The following is a 25,034-nucleotide window of genomic DNA, read 5'->3' as shown; positions in this document are numbered from 1 at the left end:
CTGATTTTGACTACATTGTTTTTGTTTGTACAAAAGGTTTTTAGCTTAATATAATCAAAACCATTCAATTTACATTTTGTAATTTTCTCTAACTCTTGCTTGGTTTTAAAAGCTTTCCTTTCCCAGAGATCTGACAGGTATACTATTTTGTGTTCACTTAACTTATTTATAGCTTCCCTCTTTATATTCAAGTCATTCACCCATTCTGAATTTATCTGGGTGTAGAGTGTGAGATGTTGATCTAAACCTAATCTCTCCCATATTGTTTTCCAAATTTCCCAGCAGTTTTTGTCAAATAGTGGATATTTGTCCCAAAAGTTGGGCTCTTTGGGTTTATCATACACTGTCTTGCTGATGTCATAAACACCAAGTCTATTCCACTGATCCTCCCTTCTATCTCTTAGCCAGTACCATATTGTTTAGATTACTGCTGCTTTATAGTATAGTTTAATATCTGGTACTGCTAGGCCCCCTTCCTTCACATTTTTTTTTCATTATTTCCCTTGATATTCTTGATCTTTTGTTATTCCAAATGAAATTTGTTATAATTTTTCCTAATTCAGTAAAGAAGTTTTTTGGTAATTTGCTAGGTATGGCGGTAAATAGGTAAATTTATTTGGGTAGAATTGTCATTTTTATTATGTTAGCTCGTCCTACCCATGAGCAATTAATGGCTTTCTAATTGTTGAGATCCAGTTTTATTTGTTTGGAAAGTGTTTTGTAGTTGTTTTCCTATAATTGCTGTGTTTGTTTTGGTAGATAGATTCCCAAGTATTTTATATTGTCTAGGATGATTTTAAATGGTGTTTCTCTTTCTACCTCTTGCTGCTCTCATGTGTTGGAAATATATAGAAATGCTGATGGTTTATGTGCATTAATTTTGTATCCTGTAACTTTGGTAAAGTTGTTGATTATTTCTACAAGCTTCTTAGTTGATTCTCTAGGATTTTTTAAGTAGACCATCATATCATCTGCAAAGGGTGATATCTTAGTCTCCTCATTGCCTATTTTGATACCTTCAATTTCTTTTTCTTTTCTAATTGCTATTGCTAGCGTTTCTAGTACTATGTTGTATAATAGAGGTGATAATGGGCATCCTTGTTTCACTCCTGATCTCACTGGGAAGGCTTCTAATTTATCCCCATTGCATATAATGCTTGTTGATGGTTTTAGGTATATACTGTTTATTATTTTTAGGAAGGGTCCTTCTATACCTATACTTTTCAGTGTTTTCAATAGGAATGGATGCTGTATTTTGCCAAAGGCTTTTTCAGCATCTATTGAGATAATCATGTGATTTTTGTTTGTTAGACTGTTGATATGGTCAATTATGTGGATGGTTTTCCTAATGTTGAACCATCCTTGCATTCCTGGTATAAATCCCACCTGATCATGGTGGATGATCTTCTTAATTACTTGCTGGAGTCTCTTTGCTAGTATTCTATTTAAGATTTTTGCATCTATGTTCATTAGGGAGATTGGTCTGTAGTTTTCTTTCTCTGTTTTTGATCTTCCTGGCTTTGGGATCAGTACCATATTTGTGTCATAAAAGGAATTTGGTAGGACTCCTTCTTTACTTATCATATCAAATAATTTGTATAGTATTGGGATTAGTTGCTCTTTGAATGTCTGATAGAATTCACTTGTGAATCCATCAGGCCATGGTGATTTTTTTTTAGGGAGTTCTTTGATGGCTTGTTCAATTTCTATTTCTGATATGGGATTATTTAGGTATTCTATTTCTTCTGCTGTTAATCTAGGCAATTTATATTTTTGTAAATATTCATCCACATCTCCTAAATTGTTATATTTGTTGCCATATAATTGGGCGAAATAGTTTTTAATGATTGCCTTAATTTCCCCTTCATTAGAGGTGAGGTCTCCCTTTTCATCTTTGATACTGTGAATTTGGTTTTCTTCTTTCCTTTTTTTTATTAGATTGACCAGTACTTTGTCTATTTTATCTGTTTTTTTTTCAAAATACCAGCTTCTAGTCTTATTATTAATTCAATAGTTCTTTTACTTTCAATTTTATTCATTTCTCCCTTAATTTTTAGTATTTCTAATTTAGTTTTCATCTGGGGATTTTTAAATTGCTCACTTTCTAATTTTTTGAATTGCATGCCCAATTCATTGATCTCTGCCCTCCTTAATTTGTTAATATATGCACTCAAGGATATAAATTTCCCCCTGAGTACTGCCTTGGCTGCATTCCACAAAGTTTGGTAGGATGTCTCATCATTGTCATTTTCTTCAATGAAATTGTTGATTGTTTCTATGATTCCTTCTTTGACAAATTGGTTTTGAAGAATCATATTATTTAATTTCCAATTAGTTTTTGATTTTCCTGTCCAAGTGCCCTCACTAATTATTATTTTTATTGCATTATGATCTGAGAAGGTTACATTTATTATATCTGCTCTTTTGCATTTGTTTGCAATGATTCTATGCCCTATAACATGGTCAATCTTTGTGAATGTACCATGTGCAGCTGAAAAGAAGATGTATTCTTTTTTGTCCCTATTTTTTTTCTCTACATATCCATTAAATCTAATTTTTCTATGACTTCATTCACCTCTCTTACCTCTTTCTTATTTATTTTTTGGTTTGATTTATCTAGATCTGAAAGAGGAATATTTAGATCTCCCACTATTATGGTTTTACTGTCTATTTCCTTCTTGAGCTCTGCCAGTTTCTCCTTTATGAATTTGGATGCTATAACACTTGGTTCATATATATTGAGGAGTGTTATCATAAATCATAATAGCCACTCCTGCCTTCTTTTTCTCATTTTATGCCCAAAAGATTTTGCTGAAGCCCTTAACCTTAAACTTGTGTATGTCTACCCGCCTCATATGTATTTCTTTTAGACAACATATCGTAGGATTTTGGTTTCTAATCCACTCTGCCATTTGCTTCCGTTTTATGAGCAAGTTGATCCCATTCACATTCAGAGTTACAATTATCAGTTGTGCATTCATTGACATTTTTGTATCCTCCCCTAGACCCACCCCTTCTTCTTACACTATTTTCTTTTAAACCAGTGGTTTGCTTTGAGCCAGTATCCCTTATCCCCTCCCTTGATTAACTTCCCTTTCTGCCCCCTCCCTTGTTATTCCCCTCTTTTTGTTTTTTAAAGGCCTAATGAATTCCCTCCCCTTTCTTCTCCCCTCCGTTTTTTGACCTCCTCACTCCCCTGCTCCCTTTGGTTTATCCCTTCTGACTTTCTCAGTAGGGTTAGATAGAGTTTTTTATCGGAATGGATAATAAAGCTACTCTTTCCTCTCCGGGTTGATTACACTGAGAGTAAGGTTTGATTATTACCTCTTAATGTTCTCTTTCTCTCCTTCTTATAATAGTATTTATTCCCTCCCCTTCCCCTGTCCTCTTTTTGTGTAATAGAATATCCTATTTTTCTTATTTACTCAGATTTTTCTTGGTGTCCCCTACTATTCCCCCCCCCCCCACTTCTTTCCCACCTCTGATGTCATCTTAGACCATTTAGTATCCTGTCCTCTCCCTATGAATTATTCTTCTGGTTGCTATAATAGTAAATATTATAATAGTGAATAGAGTTCACTACAGAGAATTATACATAGCATTTCTCCACATAGTAATACAGATAATTAGATCTTATTTAAGTCCTTAAAGAGTCAAATTTTAAAAATTATGAGTTTTCTTTCTTTTTCCTCCATTTCTTATTTACCTTTTCATGTTTCTCTTGATTTTTGTGGTTGGGTATCAAAATTTCCATTTAGTCCTGGTCTCTTTTGTGCAAAAACTTGGAAATCTTCAATTTTGTTGAATGCCCATACTTTCCCCTGCTCAATAATTTCTTTTAGTATGGAGTCCAAATTTCTATTAATTTCTGCTTTTTCAAGAAGACCAATTGATTCTCAGATTGTCTCTTCTAGACCTGTTTTCTTGGTCTGTCACTTTCTTAGTGAGATATTTCATGTTTCCTTCTATTTTATCAGTCTTTTGACTTTGTTTTATTTTTTCTTGCTGTCTTGAGAGATCATTAACTTCTAATTGCTCAATTCTAGCCTTTAGGGACTGGTTTTCCTTTTCAATCTGGTCATTTCTGGTGTTCAATTTGCTTATCAATTCATTTTGTTTCTGAGCCTCACTTTCCAATTGCAAAATTCTGCCTTTTAAACTGTTATTTTCTTGCCAGATCTCTTCCATCTTTCTCATCATTCATCATCTCTGATTTGAACTCTTCAATAGCTTGTGACCAGTTTTCATTATTTTGGGAAGGTTTTGATATGATTACTTTTTTGTTCTCCTCCTCTGTTTGCTCTGTTGTCTGGATTTTCTCTGTGTAAAAGTTGTCAAGTGTTACAGATTTCTTCTTGATGATCTTTCTCTTCTGGGGTTTCAGATTTTGGATTGCCATTTTTAGCCCTGCACCTTCTCAGCTTTATCCTCACACTCAGGGTCTGTCTGTGCTCTCTAGGCTCCCAAAGTCTCAGGTCTTGTTGTTCTCGGGGTCAAGCCTCCTGGTAGTCCCCTGCCTGCCCCTCTGCTTGAGGCTCCTTCAACAGTCTCAGGGCGCTGCTTCCACAGCCGTATTCCCATCTGCACAGGGTCCCCACTAGACTGTCCAAGCCTGTGCTCTAGATTCTTGTCCGCGCCTAAGTCAATGCCTTCACCCGAGCCTGCGCTCAAGGTCTGTGTTCAAAGTCCATGTGTGTTCTTTAGCTTCTTGGGGTCCTAAGTCTTGCTGCTCTCAGGAACAGGCCCTGGAACTGCCAATGACTTAATGGGTGCCCCAAACCTGCTTTAACTCTTGTGCGCTGGCCTTGGCACTTTAGGTGGTGTGGGGGGTGAGGGCGGGGGTTGCTCAGCTCACGTTTTAGTGAGAGCTGTTTCACCCCTTTATTGCGTGGAAATCCCCTGATTCCACATACCTTCAATGTTGCGCCCTGTTGTGGGGTCCCTTCATTCGTCTGGATTTGTTTTTATGTCTCCTTGAGGAGTCCTATATGCTTTGTTTAGGAGAGGTTAAGCAGCTGCTTTTTACTCTGCTTCCATCTTAACTCCTTGAATCTTCTGTTCACTTCTAATTTTGTTGCTTAACTGAAAAATTTTTGGAGTACTTGTGAGAGAAGCTGGGCTGCATGGTTTCCCCTTCTCCAACATATTTGACAGATTAAGAAGCCTTTTCCTTATGAATTCATATTTGGTCTTAGACATTTACTAGTTTTGTGACCCTGGGCAAGTTGCTTAATCCTATTTGCTTCAGTTTCTTCATTTATAAAATGAGCTAAAGAAGGAAATGGCAAAACAGAAAACTCCAAAATGGGACACGAAGATTGGACACAACTGAAAAATGACTGAACATAGGTACCAGAGAAGAAGGGGAAGTAGAAAGTAAGGATCTGAGAATTGATTTTTTTTGTACTCATTTTGTGATTTCATGGATTTAGAAAATTCCTAATGCACAGACTCTACTAATGCTTTGCAACTTATTTCTTGAGAGAATTGTCTGAGGCAGTGAGAAGGAAAATTATTTTCCCAGAATCAAATAGCCAATTTGTTTCAAGAGATCTGACTTTGATCAAGTTTTTCTGACTTTCTCCATTCTACTGTGCTTCCCCTCATCCTAGAATTGCTAGCCCATTTATATTATTTATACTATTTCCCCTAAACTCTGTAGGGTTCTTACATTTTTTGGTCAGGGATCTGAATATAGAAGTGATCTTATATTTCGTTTATTCCTTTTCAAGCAAAAGCACAGGCAACTGGATATAAAGCTATGTTTTTTTCCCCACAATAAAATGAAAAAATCTAGGAGAAAGAGCTATAAACTAGAAAAATGTGAAAGTTTTGGAGGGATAGCCATTGCCATATTTTTGTGAGCAAAACTCATGTCATCACATTGATACTGACTGTGCATGTGGATTGTCTCATCCAGAGCTGACTGGTTTCCATAATTTCATTTGGGCAGATTCAAGGCACATTTTCTCATCTAACTTTGAGCATATTTTAACTTAAAATTCTCAGATGGCAGCTTTTATAATTTCTTGAGACTCCAGATGTCCTCATCCCTCAAAAATAGATGATGACATTCTGTTGTATACATTGGGCAATGAATTTTTCTGTCATTATCTTTGTTTTGTTTTTTTAATTTTTTAAACCCTTAACTTCTGTGTATTGGCTCCTAGGTGGAAGAGTGGTAAGGGTGGGCAATGGGGGTCAAATGACTTGCCCAGGGTCACACAGCTGGGAGGTGTTTGAGGCTGGATTTGAACCTAGGACCTCCCGTCTCTAGGCCTCTCAATCCACTGAGCTACCCAGCTGCCCCTCTGTCATTATCTTTGTGTGGAATTGTAGCTCTGTTTGCTATACATACTTATCTGACTAGAAAGAATTGTAAGTGACAGAAGGAGAAACAGACACTGTGTAATAAGTACCTAAACCTGTCAGGGCACTAAAAAGGGCAGAGGACATGAGGTCAGAGACTTTAGATCTGATCTTTGTTTTAAATAAGTGCCATTTCTTTGTGGGGCATCAGTTTCTTTCTCTGTTAATTGAGTAATAGAGAAAGGTGACCTCTAAAATATCTTCCAGCTCTTATTTTCTAGACTTTAGCTTGTAAGCTTCTCGACTTGAGGGAGTTTTGTCTTTATAACCCCTGTGTCAAACAACCTATCATAATACCTGATACACAGTAGGTTGTTAATAAATACTTATTAATGGATTCATTCAATCCAGGGGATTTTTGTCTCATAATAGTATCAGTATCCCAGAGAAACATTGATGGTAATAATAACTCAATTCTTATAATTAATAATATGTACCAAGGTGGCACTCTTGTTTGTATAATTTGTCTTATTTCTACTCATGTCATATCTAAAAATCATATGCCCAAGGCCAGAATCTTGTTTATGCTCCCCTCTGTAGAGATCTAGTTGTATGTTTGTGTGTAGGTGATTTTGATTCAGGCTGTATCCTTGCCCTTATCTACTTTCTCCTTGCCCCTCTTTGTTGCTACTCCCTCCCTTCATCCTTTCCCTGTAAAATTGTGTCTTCCCTTGTGTGAAGTAAAATTCACTTAAAATAAAAGCCTATTGCTTTATTTATTAAGATTTATTAAGCTTTTTGCTTAGGGAATAGTTTCGTTTCTTTTGTGGAAATTTCTAAGAACTCCCCACAGATTATCATTATAATTATAATAGCTCACATTTTTATAATACTTTAAGATTTGCAAAATTATTTCATTCCATCAGCCCTGTGAACTAGGCAGTTGAAAGGTTATTACTCCCATTTTAGAGATGAGGGAGCTGAGACTTAGAGAAGAAGGTTGTCTAAGGTTACATATCTGGTAATTGTCAGGGCCAGCTCTCAGACCTTCCTCCTAACTCAAAGTTGAAAGCTCTTTCCATTACATCTGGCTGACTCTGGTTTATTCCTTGGAATATCTAAGGCATAAGTAGAAGAGGAAGCAGAAAGCATGACATAATTTCATAGATACAGATCTGGAAGATTCAGTCCAAATCCACTAAATTTTACAGAGGAAAAAACTGAGACCAGGATGTATAAGTGAATTGCCCTAGGAATTAATCAGTTGCCTTAGGGTCAGGTAGACTTTGGAGTTACTGGTTTCTAATCTTTGCATCAAAACTTGCTGAACTTGGCCTTTGGGGCCAGAAGGAACCTTTTAAAAGGACTTCACAAAAACTAGATAGAGTGCTGGACCTGGAGTAAGGAAGACTCATCTTCCTGAGTTCAAATCTGGCCACAGACACTTATTTATATGACTCTGAGCAAGTCACTTAACTATGTTTGACTAATTTTTCTCGTTTGTAAAATGAGTTGGAGTAGTAAATGGCAAACCACTTCAGAATCTTTCCCAAGAAACCCAAATGGGGTAACAAGGAACTGGACATGGCTGAAAAAAAATCTGAACAACCGATTTAGAACAAGGAGAAATCTTAGAAGTCATCTAGTACCAAGTTCTTCAATTTACACATAAAGAAACCAAGACCTAGAAAGGTCTTAATTTTTTGGCTGTCATCAAATAGCTACATCAGAGGAAGGAATAATTAAAGCATAAAAACTTCAGTTCATAAATCATAGGATTTGGAGCTAGAAAGGAAACTGAAGCTGATAGAAGGGAAGAGACCTGTCTGGATGATTGAGTCAGTAGAAGTCAGGACCTGAAACCTGACTTCAAATCTTTCTACTATTATATGTTGACTCTAAAAATAAGACAGGAGGGGGCCAGTGAGATGGCTCAGTGGATTGAGCTATAGACCTAGATATGGGAAATCTTGGGTTCAAAATCTGGCTTCGGACACTTCCTAGCTATGTGATCCTGGGCAAGTCACTTAACCCTCATTGCCTAGCCCTTATCACTCTTCTGCCTTGGAAGCAATACAAGTATTGATTCTAAGATGGAAGGTAAGGATTTCATAAAAAAAAAAATAATAATGTAGGCCAGAAAAATATCCACAGTCGTTTTTGGGCAAATTCATCAATAGGATTCATAATAATTTAAAAAATGGCAATTTAGGGTATTCAAATGTTGGTGGTAGAGTCCAGGAAAACAAATGACTGGGATTAGTCTTTTCCTGATATACTGATTCTGTCTCAGCTTTGTCCCCTTTTCTTGCCTGGCACCTTAGCCATATTCTGGAGCTTTCTGTAATAGAAATTTCAATTTTCTATACAACCTCAATGTTTGGCATTATCTCTTCCTGTGGCAATAAAATGGACATGACAGCTCAATCCTTTCCTATAAAAACATCTGGCCTCATTTTGTATTACCTACTGACTCTGCTGTGTAAAATCACCGAAATGTCCCACATCAAAAAACTAGAAGAGTGACCTATCTCCTGGGATCATCTGGATGAATGGCCAGGAGAGTGTTTTTGTTTAAGTCTCTTCTTCCTGCAAAGGGGTTTAAAGATTAAGACTGTAAGTAACTTTCCCCCCTCTGATAATCCATTGTGTCCTTGCTTTCTCTATTTCATTGTGATCCCAGCTGTATCCTTGTACCCCTTTCTTTGCCTACTTCCTCATGCTTTCTTAAATGTCAAATGTTAAGATCTTCCTTTATGTGAGGTTAAATAAGACCTATTGCTTCCAGCATTATTGGCCAATTTGCTTCTTTTGTGGAAATCTCAAAGTCCCAGAAAAATAACTGCAAAAAATGGCAACAGCATTGAAAAGTTGACTGTATGACATGTTTGCCCAGCATATTTTTACAGTTTCAAGTTCTTTCACAAGGAGAATAGACTCCTACAAGGGAAGAAGGACTATTTACAATAAAAAATGAGAAGAAAATTTAAAATATTAATAATAATAATAAAAGTTAGCATTTATATAATGCCTATGTACCTGGTACTATGCTAGGTACCTTACAAATGTCATCTGATTTGATCCTCACAACCCGGGGAGGTAGGTGCTACCATGTTATAGTTGATGGAACTGAAGCAAACAGCAGTTAAGTTGTTGGATTTAAAAATCAGTCTGGCAGTCTACTGAACTATTTCTGGCCCGGACAAGCTACCCCCAGCCCCCAATGTTTCCCAGTACAGTCTTCCTTATCTCCCCCTATCATAAACATAAAACTGAAGCTATCTTATCTGATGGATATTAACCTTCTTGAGGAATGTTTGTCTATATTTGCCTGCTTAACAATATTTGCCTACTTAATGTATGTTTGCCAAATGCTTCCAGACCCCTGCCCCTGAAACCCCCCCTCCCCAGATGCTTCCTGACCACCTGTCCCTGACACTACCTTGATAATTATGTATGTACCAACCCCCTTCCCCAAATATTTCTATATAAACTCTTGGCTGAGAATTCCAAGGGGTCGTTCAGGCATGCCTCTCTGCCTAGCGACCCTAGCTATTATTGCTAGTAAAGAATGAGCCTCTTCTTGCATATTGCATTGTCAGTGTGATTCTTCCTTCGGCCATGAACCTGGGCTAGGTATTAAAATTTGGGTACAACAAAGTTACTTTTCCAGGGTGTTAAAAAGAAATGAAATATAAAAGATATATCTTTGTATATCTCCTTTAGATCTTAGAGGATGGATGGTAGGTATGTAGATCTTAGAGATAGTATCAGGTGCCCAAGGTCTAAGCTGATTATGGCTGGTGAGGGAGGAAACACACACTCTTCTCACAATAACTATGGATGTAATCTATCCCTCTCTTCCCTGATAGGCTTGATTGATTAAGCCAGTCAGTTGCTTCCTTCTAACAGTTGCCCAGGTTGGGACCCTTGAGAGGTTAGATAGATGGTTCACCTCACTAGGCCCAACCTGAGGTTGGATTATTGATTAGAAACATTGTTATCTGACTGCATATTGATTCTCCCCTTCCCAAGGGCTGTGGTAGAATAATTGCTCAGGAAAGGTACTTGTTGGTAAATCACTGTATTACCTATTAATGGGGAAAGGAAACCAAGATAATAGGTTTGAGGATTTGGGAATTCTATTGCTTTTGTTTACCTACTAAGCTAATTGTTGATCAAGTCTGGAGATTGCTAGGCTGGTTTTGCTGGAGGTCTTCTCACTAATGGACTTGACCTGACCAAAGCCAAGCCAGAGATTAGGGAAGGCTATTGATGTTGATGGATGATCTATACCCTCTCAGCTCTACTATCAATGGTGTTCATTGATCACTAGCGCTCTCTCTCTCTCTCTCTCTCTCTCTCAGTCAGGTACAGGTTACAGGTTCAGGCCTACCCTCTCCCGCCCTTCACCTCACTCTGTCCCAGTTCTTGCTTGGAGCTTTTTGCTCTCTAAAGTCTGAGACCCCCTACTGTTGCTCCCAGGGGGTATTTATAGGGTGGAGCCAACCAACTTTTGCCCCTGGCTCACGGCATCTGGGAACATTCCAAATTCTCAATTGCCATCCCTGTCAGTCAAGGTGGCATCCATCTTATCCCAGATGATTTTTTTTTAAACCCTTGTACTTCGGTGTATTGTCTCATAGGTGGAAGATTGGTAAGGGTGGGCAATGGGGGTCAAGTGACCTGCCCAGGGTCACACAGCTGGGAAGTGGCTGAGGCCAGGTTTGAACCTAGGACCTCCTGTCTCTAGGCCTGACTCTCACTCCACTGAGCTACCCAGCTGCCCCCTCCCAGATGATTTTTAACAAGGGTCACCTGACTAGTATCTGAGAGTAAATATGAAATTGAGTTTTTCTGACTCTAGGCCCAACCTTCTATACACTGTGCCAACCAGCTGCTTCTCAGTGGACAGGAGAAAGATCAGATTGCTTCTCTTATGCCTACCAAGAAAGAATGGGGAATAATAAAAATGGTACAAAGAACTTTACAAATACCTAAAATGTGAAATGAAAGGGAATACAAAGGTCATGTAGGCCAAGTCTTAGCTTAGTGGGATTACTTCCATTTGAATAATGAAATCTGTAAATAGATGAAACATACAGTATAATGAGGGGGGTGTCTGTCAAAAATAGAAGGCTCCCATGGTTTAAAGTAGAAGGTTTGGGTTTCCCTCCACTTCCTTGGTGATTGTGAATATAGATGAGGTTACAGGTTGTAAAGGAAATATAGTTTCAAAGCATCAGAACTTTGCTATCAGGCCAAAATCCTGCTCCAACAACCCAATGTTTTGATAGAGTTAAACTTGTTGCATTGGGTCTGAAGCATACAAGAGGTTCTAGGCAACCTAGTTAACTATGGGAATTACTCCACCATAGACTGGTTATTGTAGTTAAAGTATATGAATATAAAAAACACACAAGATGCTAACAACATAATGATAACAAAGGCCCACTGGTCCAAAACCACCTAAATGTCTCATAAATTTGAGTCTTTTAACCACCGTTGATACCTCTGGAGAGTGAAAGCTGCTTGAGCCATTCTCAATCACTATCACCATCACATAATTCAAAGTCATGCTCAGTTGAGTCATTGTCTTCTTCCTAAAATCAGAGCTATCTAAAAGTGGGATGAAGTTACTTGGCAGCTGAGTTCTCCATCACAAGTCTCTTCAAGTAGAGGCCAGATGACCTCTCATCAGGAACACTGTGGAGAGGATTCATCTCTGGATGGTGTTGGACTAGAAGACCTTCAAGGTCCTTTCCCACCCTAGAGTTCTTAGAGAAATACATTTTATTTACCAGGCTATGCAAGGCTTTTCACACTTCTATCACCCTTGTCCATATTTTGCTTTCCTTTAAGACAGTTCAGTTTGTTAATCCATCAGGGATGAAATTTTAGCTATCTTTTTTGATATAGATACATTTTGCTTTCAAACATTGCCATCAAACAGATAACTCAAGTTGAGATCCTTCAACCACAAAACATTTCAGTGTTACTTTAATTAGATAGAGACAAGCAGCTCTAACAGAGATAATGGGTACAGTTTGTAGGTGGATACCTTTTTAAAACTTTCGTTTAGAACTCTCAGAGGTAAGGACTATAGTGAATTTTCTTAGACCTACCTTTTTATAAATTCAAGGAGTCTATACTAAATTCACCCTAGTTTTGCTTCTGAAGAAGGGAACATGGACATACTCTGGTAAGTTTGAGTATGAGTATTATGTTAGTGACGCTACAGGAGAGATACTAAAGTGATACCTGTGTCATGCAGAGGAGTAGTCCATACATATTGAGAACTGATATGCAGGAGGAACACTATTCCTCACAGGGAAAGAAAATTGTCTATTATTTTTATAGCACTGAAAAGTACTTACCTCACAACAATTCTTTCAGGTAAACAGTCAATCAGCAATCATTTATTAAGCCCTTATGCTATACCAAGCAGTGTAAATGTTCTTGTTCTCAATATGTTGATAAGGAAGCTGAAACTCAAAGTGACTTGGCTGGGGTCGAGTAATCCTGGGTAACTGTTTGGAGCCAAAATTTGAACCCAGGTCTTCTTATTCATATTTGACTTAGACCCAAATCTCATATCATATAGCAAGATAAAGTTCCAAATATATAGATACCCTACATATGAGGTTACATCATAAATAAACTAGAGGGGGTGCAGCTGGGTAGTTCAGTGACTTGAAAGCCAGGCCTAAAGACGGGAGGTCCTAGGTTCAAATCTGGCCTCAGACAACTTCCTATCTGTGTGACCCTGGGCAAGTCACTTGACCCCCATTGCCTACCCTTACAACTCTTCTGCCTTGGAGTCAATATTGACTCCAAGATGGAAGGTAAGGCCTTAAAATAAATAAATAAATAAATGAATTTAAACAGACAAACAAACAAATAAATAAATGAATGAATGAATAAGTAAATGAATAAACTAGAGGATTTTCAAGGGGAAAATTACCATTTGTGTATGTATTTTGAATGGAAAAATTTTATTTAATAATTTAGAATATTTTTCCATGGTTACATGATTCATGTTTTTTCCCTCCCCTCCAACCCCTCCCCCATAGCAAATGTACAATTCCGCTGGATTTTACATGTATCATTGAGGGTGATCGCTTAAAGTCTACATCTCCAATCATATCCCCATCAACCCATGTGTTCAAGCAGTTGTTTTTTAATGTGTTTCTACTCCTGCAGTTCTTCCTCTGAATGTGGATAGTGTTCTTTCTCTTAAGTCCCTCAGAATTGTCCTGGATCTTTGCATTGCTGCTAGTAGAGAAGTCCATTATATTCAAATGTACCACAGTGTATATCAGTCTCTGTGTATAATGTTCTCCTGGTTCTGCTCCTTTCACTCTGCATCAATTCCTGAAGGTCATTCAAGTTCACATGGAATTCCTCCAGTTCATTATTCCTTTGAGCACAATAGTATTCCATCACCAACAGATAACCACAATTTGTTTAGCCATTCCCCAATTGAAGGGCATACCCACATTTTCCAATTTTTTGCAACCACAAAGAACGTGGCTATAAATATTTTTGTACAAGTATTTTTCTCTATGATCTCTTTAGGGTTTAAATCCAGAAGTTGTATGGCTGGATAAAAGGGCAGACAGTTTTTTAAAGCCCTTTGGGCATAGTTCCAAATTGCCATCCAGAATGGTTGATCAATTCACAACTTCACCAGCAATGTATTAATGTCCCAATTTTGTCAAATATCCTCCAACCTTTATTACTTTTCTTTGCTGTCGTGTTAGCTAATCTGCTAGGTGTGAGGTGGTACCTCAGAGCTATTTTGATTTGCATTTCTCTAATTATAAGAGATTTAGAACACTTTTCATGTGCGTATTGATAGTTTTTGTTTCTTTATCTAAAAATTGCCTATTCATGTCCCTTACATTTATCAATTGGGGAATGGCTTGATTTTTTGTATATTCGAGTAATTAGACCTTTGTTAGAGTTTTTTGTTATAAAAACTTTTTCCCAATTTGTTGCTTCCCTTCTAATTTTGGTTGCATTGTTTTTGTTTGTACAAAACCTTTTTAATTTAATAAATCAAAATTACTTAGTTTATATTTTGTAACATTTTCTAACTCTTGCGTGGTCATAAAATAATTTCTTTCTCAGAGATCTGGCAAGTATACTATTCTGTGTTTGCCTAATTTACTTATAGTTTCTTTCTTTATATTCAAGTCATTCAACCATTCTGAATTTATCTTGGTGTGGGGTGTGAGATGTTGATCTAGAACAAATCTCTTCCATACTGTTTTCCAATTTTCCCAGCAGTTTTTGTAAAATAGTGGATTTTTGTCCCAAAAGCTGGGCTCCTTCAATTTGTCATAGACTGTCTTACTGAGGTCACTTACCCCGAGTCTGCTCCACTGATCCTCCCTTCTGTCTCTTTGCCAGTACCATATTATTTCAATGACTACTGCTTTACAGTACAGTTTAAGATCTGGTACTGCTAGGCCACCTTCCTTCACATTTTTTTTCATTATTTCCCTTGATATTCTTGATCTCTTGTTCTTCCAAATGAACTTTGTTATAATTTTTTCTAATTCAGTAAAAAAAGTTTTTTGGTAGTTTGATAGGTATGGCACTAAATAGATGAATTAATTTGGGTAAAATGGTCATTTTTATTATGTTAGCTCATCTTACCCATGAGCAATCAATATTTTTCCAATTGCTTAGATCTGGTTTTAGTTGTTTGGAAAGTGTTTTGTAGTTGTGTTCGTATGATTTCTGTGTTTGTTTTGGTAGATAGATTCCTAAGTATTTTATATTGTCTTGATTTTAAATGGAATTTCTCTTTCTACCTCTTGCTGCTGAGATGTGTTGGAAATATATAGAAATGTTGATGATTTATGTGGGTTTATTTTGTATCCTGAATCTTTGCTAAAGTTTAATTGATTCTCTAGGATTCTTTAGGTAGACCATTATATCATCTGCAAAGAGTGATAGCTTAGTCTCCTCATTGCCTATTTTTATACCTTCAATTTCTTTTTCTTCTCTAATTGCCACTACTAGTGTTTCTAGTATGTTAAATATATATAAATATAATTGTTAAAGAGGTGATAAAATGTTAAAGAGGTGATAAAACGTTAAATAGTAGAGATGATAATGGGCACCCTTGTTTCAATCCTGATCTTACTGGGAAGGCTTCTAATTTATCCCCATTGAAGATGATGCTTTTTGATGGTTTTAGATATATACTGTTTATTATTTTTAGGAAAGGCCCTTCTATTCCTATTCTTTCTAGTATTTTCAATAGGAATGGGTGTTGTATTTTGTCACAGGCTTTTTCAGCATCTATTGAGATAATCATGTGATTTTTTGGTCTGTTTGTTGATATGGTCAATTATGTTTATGGTTTTCCTACTATTGAACCATCCTTGCATTCCTGGTATAAATTCCACCTGATCATAATGACTAACCCTCGTGAACACTTGCTGGAATCTTTTTGCTCATATTCTATTTAAGATTTTTGCAACTATGTTCATTAAGGAGGTTGGTCTGTAGTTTTCTTTCTCTGTTTTTGATCTACCTGGCTTTGGAATCAGTACCATATTTGTGTCATAGAAGGAATTTGATAGAACTCCTTCTTTGCTTATTATATCAGAATTTTGTATAATAGTGGGATTAGTTGTTCTCTGAATGTCTGATGGAATTTACTTGTAAATCCATCTGGTCATGGGGATTTTTTCTTAGGGAGTTCTTTGATGGCTTGTTCAATTTCTTTTTCTGATATGAGATTTATTTATGTATTCTATTTCTTCTTTTGTTAATCTAGGCAATTTATGTTTTTGTAAATATTCATCCATATCACCTAGATTGTCATATTTATTGCCATGTAGTTTGGCAAAATAGTTTTTAATGACTGTCTTAATTTACTCTTCATTAGAAGTAAGGTCTCCCTTTTCATCTTTTTTTTCTTTTCTCTCTCTTTCTTATTTAACTTTTCCTGTTTCTCTTCATTTTTGTGTTTGAATATCAAACTTTCTTCTATAGTTCTGTTCTTTTCTCTACAAAACTTGGAATTCTTCTATTTTATTGAATGCCCATACTTTCCTCTGGATGTATATAGTCAGTTTTGATGGATAGGTAATCCTTGGTTATAGACCCAATTCTATTGCCTTTCTGAATATCATATACTAAGCCTTGCAGTCTTTTAGTGTGGAGGCTGCCAGATCCTGAGTAATCCTGATTGGTGCTCCTTGGCATTGGAATTGTCTCTTTCTGGCCTCTTGTAATATTTTCTCCTTAACCTGGAAGCTCTTGAATTTGGCAATTACATTCTTGGGGTTGTCTTTTGAGGATTTAGTGAAGAGGGTGATCTGTGGGCTCTTTCACTGTCTATTTTGCCCTTTTGTTCAAGAACATGAGGGCAGTTTTCTTGGATAATTTCTTGTATGATGTCAAGGTTCCTGTTTGTTTCTGAGTTTTCAGGTAGACCAATGATTCTCAAATTGTCTCTTCTAGATCAGTTTTCTTGGTCAGTCATTTTCTCAGTGAGATATTTCATGTTTCCTTCCATTTGGTCAGTCTTTTGACTTTGCTTTATTTATTCTTGCTGTCTTGTGAGATCATTAGCTTCTACTTGCCCCAATTCTAGTGTTTAAAGACTGGTTTTTGGCTATAGTCTTTTGATTTTCCTTTTCTGTCTGGATTATCCTGCTTTTCATGGCTTCTAGCAGGTAATTTCTGGTCTTCGATTTGCTTATCATTTTCATTTGATTTCAGGACTTTAATTTCTAAGTGTGAAATTTTGTCTTTTAAACTGTTATTTTCTTTTTGAACTATTTCCCACTTTATTGCCAAATCTCTTCCACCTTTCTCATGATCTCAGATTTAAACTCTTCAAGAGCTTGTGACCAATTTCCACTTTTTTTGCAGGGTTTGGGTATGTTTAATTGTTTGTCCTCCTCTGTTGTCTGGATTTTTCTTCTCTATAAAAATTATCCAGTGTCAGTGCCTTTCTCTTGGTCTTTTTGGTGGTTGAAGGTTATATTTCTTGGGCATTGCTGGCCATCACTATGCTAGTTTTTCCTTCCCTCACAAGTCTGAGTGAGGAGGGCAGGCTCTCTATATATAGAACTACAGAGCAGTTTTTCCCTGAGGATACTTTTCGAGTCTTCGCGTTTTTCTACTGTGTGCTACCCCTCTTCACTCTATCTCTATGCCCAAAGTTCATATTCTGTAGCCTCCTGGGGTCACAAGTCTAGCTGCTCTCAGGGGTAAGTCTCCAGTGTTCTTAGTCAGCTGTCAAGTACCTAGAGATTGTCCCACACTCACTCTAATTCTGGTGAAGTGGCTCTGCCACTGGCTCTGTAGGTGGGGTGGGGAAGAGTTGATCAGCTTGTGTTTTGGTAGGAGCTATTACACCCCCTGATAGCATGGAAATGCCCAAATCCCATGTACCTTTGGTGGTATACCTACTGTGGAGTCCCTTGCTTCATCTGAACTTGGTTTTTTTTGTCCTTTTGAGGTATCATATACATGTTGGTGCTCACATACAGAGTTAAGAGTCCTGCTTGTACTTTGCAGCCATCTTAACCCATAAGTCAAAAAATTACCTTTTAGATAAATGGATAGGTGGGCTAACCAAAATGACAGAGAAGATAACATAAGATGAAACAGTTTTTGTTATACAAAATTAATTTTTTTCTTAAATAAATTGAACATAATTAAAATTAGAAAGGAAACATATACCTGGGGGGGGGGAGGAGAGATCTTTGTAGCAAATTTATTGATCTTTTATCCAAGATATATAAGGAATTGATTCAAATTTATAAGATTAAGGGCTATTTCCTAAATAGATAAATGGTAAAAAGGATATGAACAGGTGGCTTGTAAGACCTGATTATCACCAATCATATGAAAAATACTTCAAGTCACTTTTGATGAATGAAATTCAAATTAAAGCAACTTTAATGCATATTCATCAGATTATCAAAAATGACAAAAGAAGAAAATGGAACATTGAAGGAGCTGGGGACTCTACCAATAACTCACACTAATGCACTGTTGATAGTGACAGGAATTGGTCCAGCTATTTTGGAAAGCAATTTGAAATTGTACCCCAGGCAATTAACAAAGTGTGAATATTCTTTGACTCAGAAATACCATGACTAGTCTTCTATCTCTAAGAGATCAAAGAAAGAGATCAGGGATCTATAAGAATAGGAAGCTACATGATATTGATAAAGCACTGAGCTTGGAGTCAGGAAGACAAGTTTAAATCCAGTCTCTCAGAAAAGTATTAGTTGTGTGACCTTGGCCAAGCCACTTTATTCTTCAGTTTCTTCAACTGTAAAATATAAATAATTATGGAATCTTCTCCCAGGATTGTTGTGAGGATTGAATAATATATTTGTCAAGCACTTAGCACAGTTCCTGACACATAGAAGGTACTTTATAATGCTAGGTGGTATAGTGGATAGAGTGCTGGGCCTGAAGTCAGGAAGACTCATATTCTTGAGTTCAAATCTGGCCTTGAACACTTATTACCTGTGTGACAGTAGGTAAGTCACTTAATCCTGTTTGCCTCAGTTCCTCATCTGTAAAATGAGCTGGAGAAAGAAATGGCAAACCATTCCGGTATCTTTGCTAAGAAAACTTCTAAGGGGGTCATGAAGAATAGGGCACAACTGAAATGAATGAACAACAACAAAATTATTATTATTTACAAAACTATTTATAGCAGCCCCAAATTGGAAAGTAAGGGAATGCCTTCCTACTGGGGAAAAATTAAATTATGGTATTATATGAATGTGTGTCATTTGAAATTGTTATAAGCCCTGGAAGACTAAAACTCCCAGGACTCTCTCTGTTACAACTTCCTCTGACAACTCCCAATTCCTTTGTGGGAGGTGTCAGGGAAAGTATAAAAGGGAAAGTTTGGTGCCTTTTCTCTCTCTGACCCTGGAGGCAGGCTAGCTCTCTCACCTTGGAAGTGCTCTCTATGCTGGAAGCTCTGCTCTCTACCCTGAGACCCTGATCTCTCTCTTGGTGCCTTTTCCCCTTTCTTCCTACTTCCTAGTTTTCCCTAGACCTTTCACTTTCTAATTAAAATAAAAAAAATTAAAATAAAACCTAGCTAAAAAAACCCTACAGTTGCTCTCTGATCACTTATTGGAGCCCCTGAAGGGCTCTGATCAATTTCCCCCTGCCAAGGCTGGGAACTGCTACGTTCCTTTCCCTTCCTCTACCTTCCTCTCTCCTTTCTCCCATTCAATCCTATCTTCCTACCTACCTCCCTTCACTTTCACCACACAATTTATGGCAACCCAGCAACCGAGCCAGATGGACCTGTACCTGCCTGCATGGGTCTGCTGACTATCCTGCCTGCCTTACTGCCTAAGGGTAAGTAAAAAAAAATCCTGCCCAAATCCAGCCCAGTTGGGGATCCCTTCCCCTACTAAACTCCTGCCGGGCTCCTAGATCTAAATACCCACCACCCCAGCCCAGGAGCATTAACCCTAATCCCCTTTACCCCTGCAAAATCTGCAGACCTCTGCAAGGGGTCTCGATGGAAAACCCAGTGGGGTAAAAAAAATGGACTCTTCCCCTACTCTTCCCCTGCCCAGCACCTGTGCCTCTGCAGAGGATCCAAATCCCTCACCTGGCCCAGGAAACTAGCCAGCCTGCAAAAAACTCGGTCCCCTAGGAAAAACCCAGCCAGTGGCAAAAGACCCAGTAGGGGGCCTGCCAGTGGTGGGGAAAGCAAGATCTGCCCCCACTGTTCCACTGGCAGGAAAATCCAGATCCCTCTCTACCTTCTACCCCCCTACTAGCTCCAATCTCTCCCTTTGGAGAGATTTTGCCTTTTAAAAGGCAATACTAAAATCCCAAACATTTAAAAAACCCCACTTACCTTGCTTATCAGCCTGACAGCTTTCATCGCAGCTTTCATTGCAGCTTTCCTCTATTTCACTGCTCCCCTCTCCCTTCTTCTTACTGAACTACAGTACTATCTTGGCCACTAGAGGCCAGCACTGAGTATGGAGTGTGCTCCCCCTCCCTTTTTTCTGTTAAGCTGCAGTGCTACCTTTCTGCCATTGGAGGGCAGAACCAAGGATAGCTCCAACAGTGCTACCTTTCTGCCATTGGAGGGCAGCACCAAGGACAGCACTGATAATAATACATTAATAATAATGATTATTATTATTATTTTCCCCTCTGAAACCAAATAATTAAAAACAAATACATAAATAAAAACAAACAGTTAAATAAAAAAATAGAATTAAAGGAAACTGAATAAAGGCTAAGTAAATAAACAAATAGAAGCCTCCCAACATGTTTGCTTCTATACAGGAAAATCTTTTGGCTTTTGCCAAATTGCCAAATTATTTCCTCCTTCTGATGCTGCTAGGGTACATTGTTTTCTTAATTTTTGATATGATGACACAAAAGGATGCAAATAGGAAAATGCAAGCCCAGATCCAAGCAGCAGTACAAATCCAATTGGACAATTCCAAATACTCAATGCATGATGCACTGAAAAAGGAGTATCCAATTCAAAAATCTGATTCCAAATTTTGCGAGGGCTGTTCCTGAAATACTCAGAGAGGACAGTCTTTCTTCTGAAATAGAGAAGGAGACAGCTGTTAACAAAATTCCTCTCTCATCTTGTGCATCTCCTGGCCAACCTTCCCTCCACTCCTTTTTCTCCTGACACCCTGTCCACTCCTGTCCCTTCTCCTAACCCACAACCAACCCCAGTCCAGATCATATCGGTTGCTACCAATACTGCTGAGGTAAGCACAAGAACACCTCAAAAGATCTGTACTGCTTAGGTAAGCACCAAAATGACTAAAAAGAAATGCTATGATTCTGATTCTGTTTCCTAGGATTCTGATTTCTGTGATGGCCTTTTCCCCTCAAGGGAAGTGCCTACATTAGACAGATCTGTGGATGTGATAAATTTAACACACCATACTCCATTCACTCCTCAAGATATCAAAGAATTTTTTTTAAAAAAAAGATATTCCAAATTATAATGATGAACCCATAGATGTAATTAAAAGGGTGGAAGACATATTTTTCCAATACAATCCTTCCTATAAAGATGTGGAAAAATTACTCAAGATCTTCCTGACAGAGAGAGAAAGAAACAAAAGCATCTCTCATGTAAATACGGCTTGAGGACGAAATGCAGCACACTGACCACATGAGGATCCACATTGGGATTATAACAACCCAGAGGAATATTTGCAGTTAGATAATGCTAGGGCTGCAATATTATAAAAGTAATGAAAGAATGTGCAGAATGTCCAGACAACTGGACAACCTAACACAAAATGATGACAAAACTCCCTCTCAGTTTATTGACAGGCTTATTGAATTGGGAGCTGGATATTTGGACTTAGATTTATCAACAGAGCAAAGCATAAGACAAATAAGGCAACAATTTGTAAACAATTCTAGCAGAGTAGTAGAGGATTACTTTAAGATGCATTGTCCCAAATGGCCAGAAATGGATCTGGACGAATTAAGGAAAATAGCTGTATATGTCTCTAGAGGATATGAAGAGACAAAGGTACAAACTAATGACCTATTAGATACCATACAAAAAGAACTGAAATCATTATGAAATAAAATAAAAAGACAGGAAAGAGGGCATGGTGATGCTACAACAATACCACTTGCCTCTCTCCAAGAATCTAATTATCAATCTCTGACCTGCCACTTCTGTAACAAGAAGGGCCACTTCATGATGAATTGCAGGAATTTGTTATGGATACTTAGGAATAATAATAGCAACTACAACAATTTCAGAAACAATACTAATTTCAGAAACAATAACTATTGGAATCACAATTTCAGGACTGATAACCAGGCAGATAATCCACAATAAATGACCCCCCAAACAGTATCTTCAAAGTGGATCTCGTCCACACACTACTCAAGGTGCTACTGATTCTCCACGTGGGGCAGAAGGAGCCCCTTAAAACTCTATTGCTTTTGTTGTTTTGTTGCTATTAACCCTTTTCAGTTTTGTCTCCCTCAAATAGCAAAGAAGCAGCAGCAGAATTTTATAATACAGTCCTTGTCTACCCCCTTATCTTTTTTTGTGCCATCTGGTATTTGACATGTACCTTTATGGAAGTCCATAATAACTTGCATTGTATTGATAATTTGGAAAACTTGTATTTTATGTTTTTGAAAGATTTGAACATATATTACCTATATTAGGAAACCTGTATTGTGTTACTTTGATATATATATTTTGTGCTTTTTGTGAAATTTGTGTATTTTCTTAAATGTAGTATTGCTTTTATAACTCCATTATTTTACCTCATTTGTACTCACACTGTGGATCATGGCTAAGCTAAGAGGAAATGCATCTAAATTCTTGGGTAAGAACCTTTATATTCTACCCCTCCTTAAGTGACATGAATTTCAACATATGCACACATAATTTTTTTCTCGTTGTCACTAACTATAGGAGATATATAGGATATATATATTTTGAAATTATAGCACATTTTTATAATTGCATGTGCAATTTATGTATTTGAAGCACATGTTATCTAAACTGAAAATGTTTTTGATTATTAGATTAGTGTATTAGTATATACATTTTTTCTCATTCTAACTGCCTACCCAAAAACCTTAGACTACTGAAACTGCTATTGGTATTTTGCTATCATGGGACTTAGTACATATGTCTGATTCAAAGAAATGTCTGATTCAACAAAATGGGATCAACAAAGGAGCACAGATTTCATCAATACAGTGCCAAAGAAGCACAGATACCTATATAGTGCCAATTTACCTAACCTGTATGATGCCAAACAAGCACACAGGTCAAAAAGAGAAAAAAATCCTGCTAGGATTGCTGAGACTTCTATGCCAATAAAAAGGATTTGAACCTAGTGCGAGAATCAAGGTTGAGAAGCTTAACATATGTTAAGATGTAGGACTCTTCAAACCACACTGTTTGTGAAAATTTATATGTCAAATATCTAATAATTGGCTGTTCTGGATCCATATTATATTCCTGAGAAGAAATGATGAAAGAAGAAAAGAAGACACAATGTAATATCAGACCAATATCAGATCAATAAATACAAATCTAGTCCTGGATGCTAAGTGGGTAAGTGCATGATCTCAGAAATGGCTTACTTTAATTGGACATTATTCAAAGACCTAGTGTGATTTGTTTTTTCTTATTTAGATTTTTTCTTATAAAATGTAGGATTGGATGTTTAAAATTTTTCATCCACTACTTATTTGGCTTTTTTGTGCTAAATTTTCTGATGAATTTGATTGGTAGTGATTTATATGCCTCCTGCCTCAGTCATATATCCCTCTGTGATTTCATTATTTCTTTCTATCCTCCTCAGGGGGGAATGTGTTTTTATTTCATATGGAGAATTTAGGTTGTTTTAGAAAAGAAGTTTACTGCCTCCTGGAATGCAAATGGAGATGCCCATGAAGACCACATGGAGAAAGCATGATCCAGGAGTCTAAGAGAGCAACCAGATTTGCAAAATTTTTGAACTTTGGAGGGTTTTAAATTCATTTGTCTGGTTTTAAAATTCATTTGTTTTGTTAAATTCATCTGTTTTGTTTAAATGAATTTGTTTTATGTTAGTATCTATTTTATTGTGAAAAAAGGGGATTACTCCCTGAAAATTTTTGTAAAAGAAGTGCCATTTGATTTCTTTATATTGTAAAAATAGTTACCTTTCTCCCCTTGTATTGATGTATATACCCTTTATTTATTGTAATTGTCAATTTATTTATGTTTGTTGGGAATTGGGAAGGTTGGTCTCCCAAAGGATCACAGGGGGAATGTCATTTGAAATTGTTATAAACCCCGGAAGACTACAACTCCCAGGACCCTCTCTGTTACAGCTTCCCCTGACAACTCACACTTCCTTTGTGGGAGGTGTCAGGGAAAGTCTACCCTGAGACCCTGATCTCTCTCGGTGCCTTTTCCCCTTTCTTCCTACCTCCCAATTTTCGCTAGATCTTTCCCTTTCTAATTAAAATAAAATCTAGTTATTAAAAACCCTAAAGTTGCTCTCTGATCATTTATTAGAGCCCCTGAAGGGCTCTGATCAATTTCTCCAGCCTGGGCTGGGGACCGCTACGTTCCTTTCCCTTCCTCTACCTTCCTCTCTCATTTCTCCCATTTCTCCCATCCATCCTACCTTCCTCCCTTCACTTCCCCCCACATAAATGTCATGCAATATTATCATAGGAAATGATGAAATGGAGTGGTTCAGAGAAAATTAAGAAGATTTCTATAAATTGATATAGTGAACAGAACTAGAAGAACAATTTAAAAAATGACATTATAAAGAAAAACAACTTAGACTTTAGAACTTTGGTTAATGCAAATAAGAAACTATCAGTCCAAAAGACTGAAGATGAAACACAGCATTCACCTTTTACTATATTTTCATATATGGTTAATGTGGGAATTTGTTTTGCTGAACAATATTTATATGTGTTGCATTATTTGTATTTTGCTTTTCTTGTTTTTTTCTTTGTTTCTTTGTTTTTTGCTCAGTAGTGGGAGAGAGGGGACAGTGGTAGGTTAGATTATTTAAGGGGGAAAAAAAGATTAAAAAAAAGAATAGTGTTCTTTCCTTTAGCCAGGCTGCCTTGTTAAAAATAAGGTAGGCATGACAATATAGCATACCACAGGGTCAGAGATCAACTTCATAAGGGTGTTGATTTGCCTTACCTGTGCTAGGTTATAGTGT

The sequence above is a fragment of the Gracilinanus agilis genome, chromosome 2 (genome assembly GCF_016433145.1).
Source record: "Gracilinanus agilis isolate LMUSP501 chromosome 2, AgileGrace, whole genome shotgun sequence".
Taxonomy (NCBI): Eukaryota; Metazoa; Chordata; class Mammalia; order Didelphimorphia; family Didelphidae; genus Gracilinanus; species Gracilinanus agilis.
Note: the sequence above shows the minus strand (reverse complement) of the source record.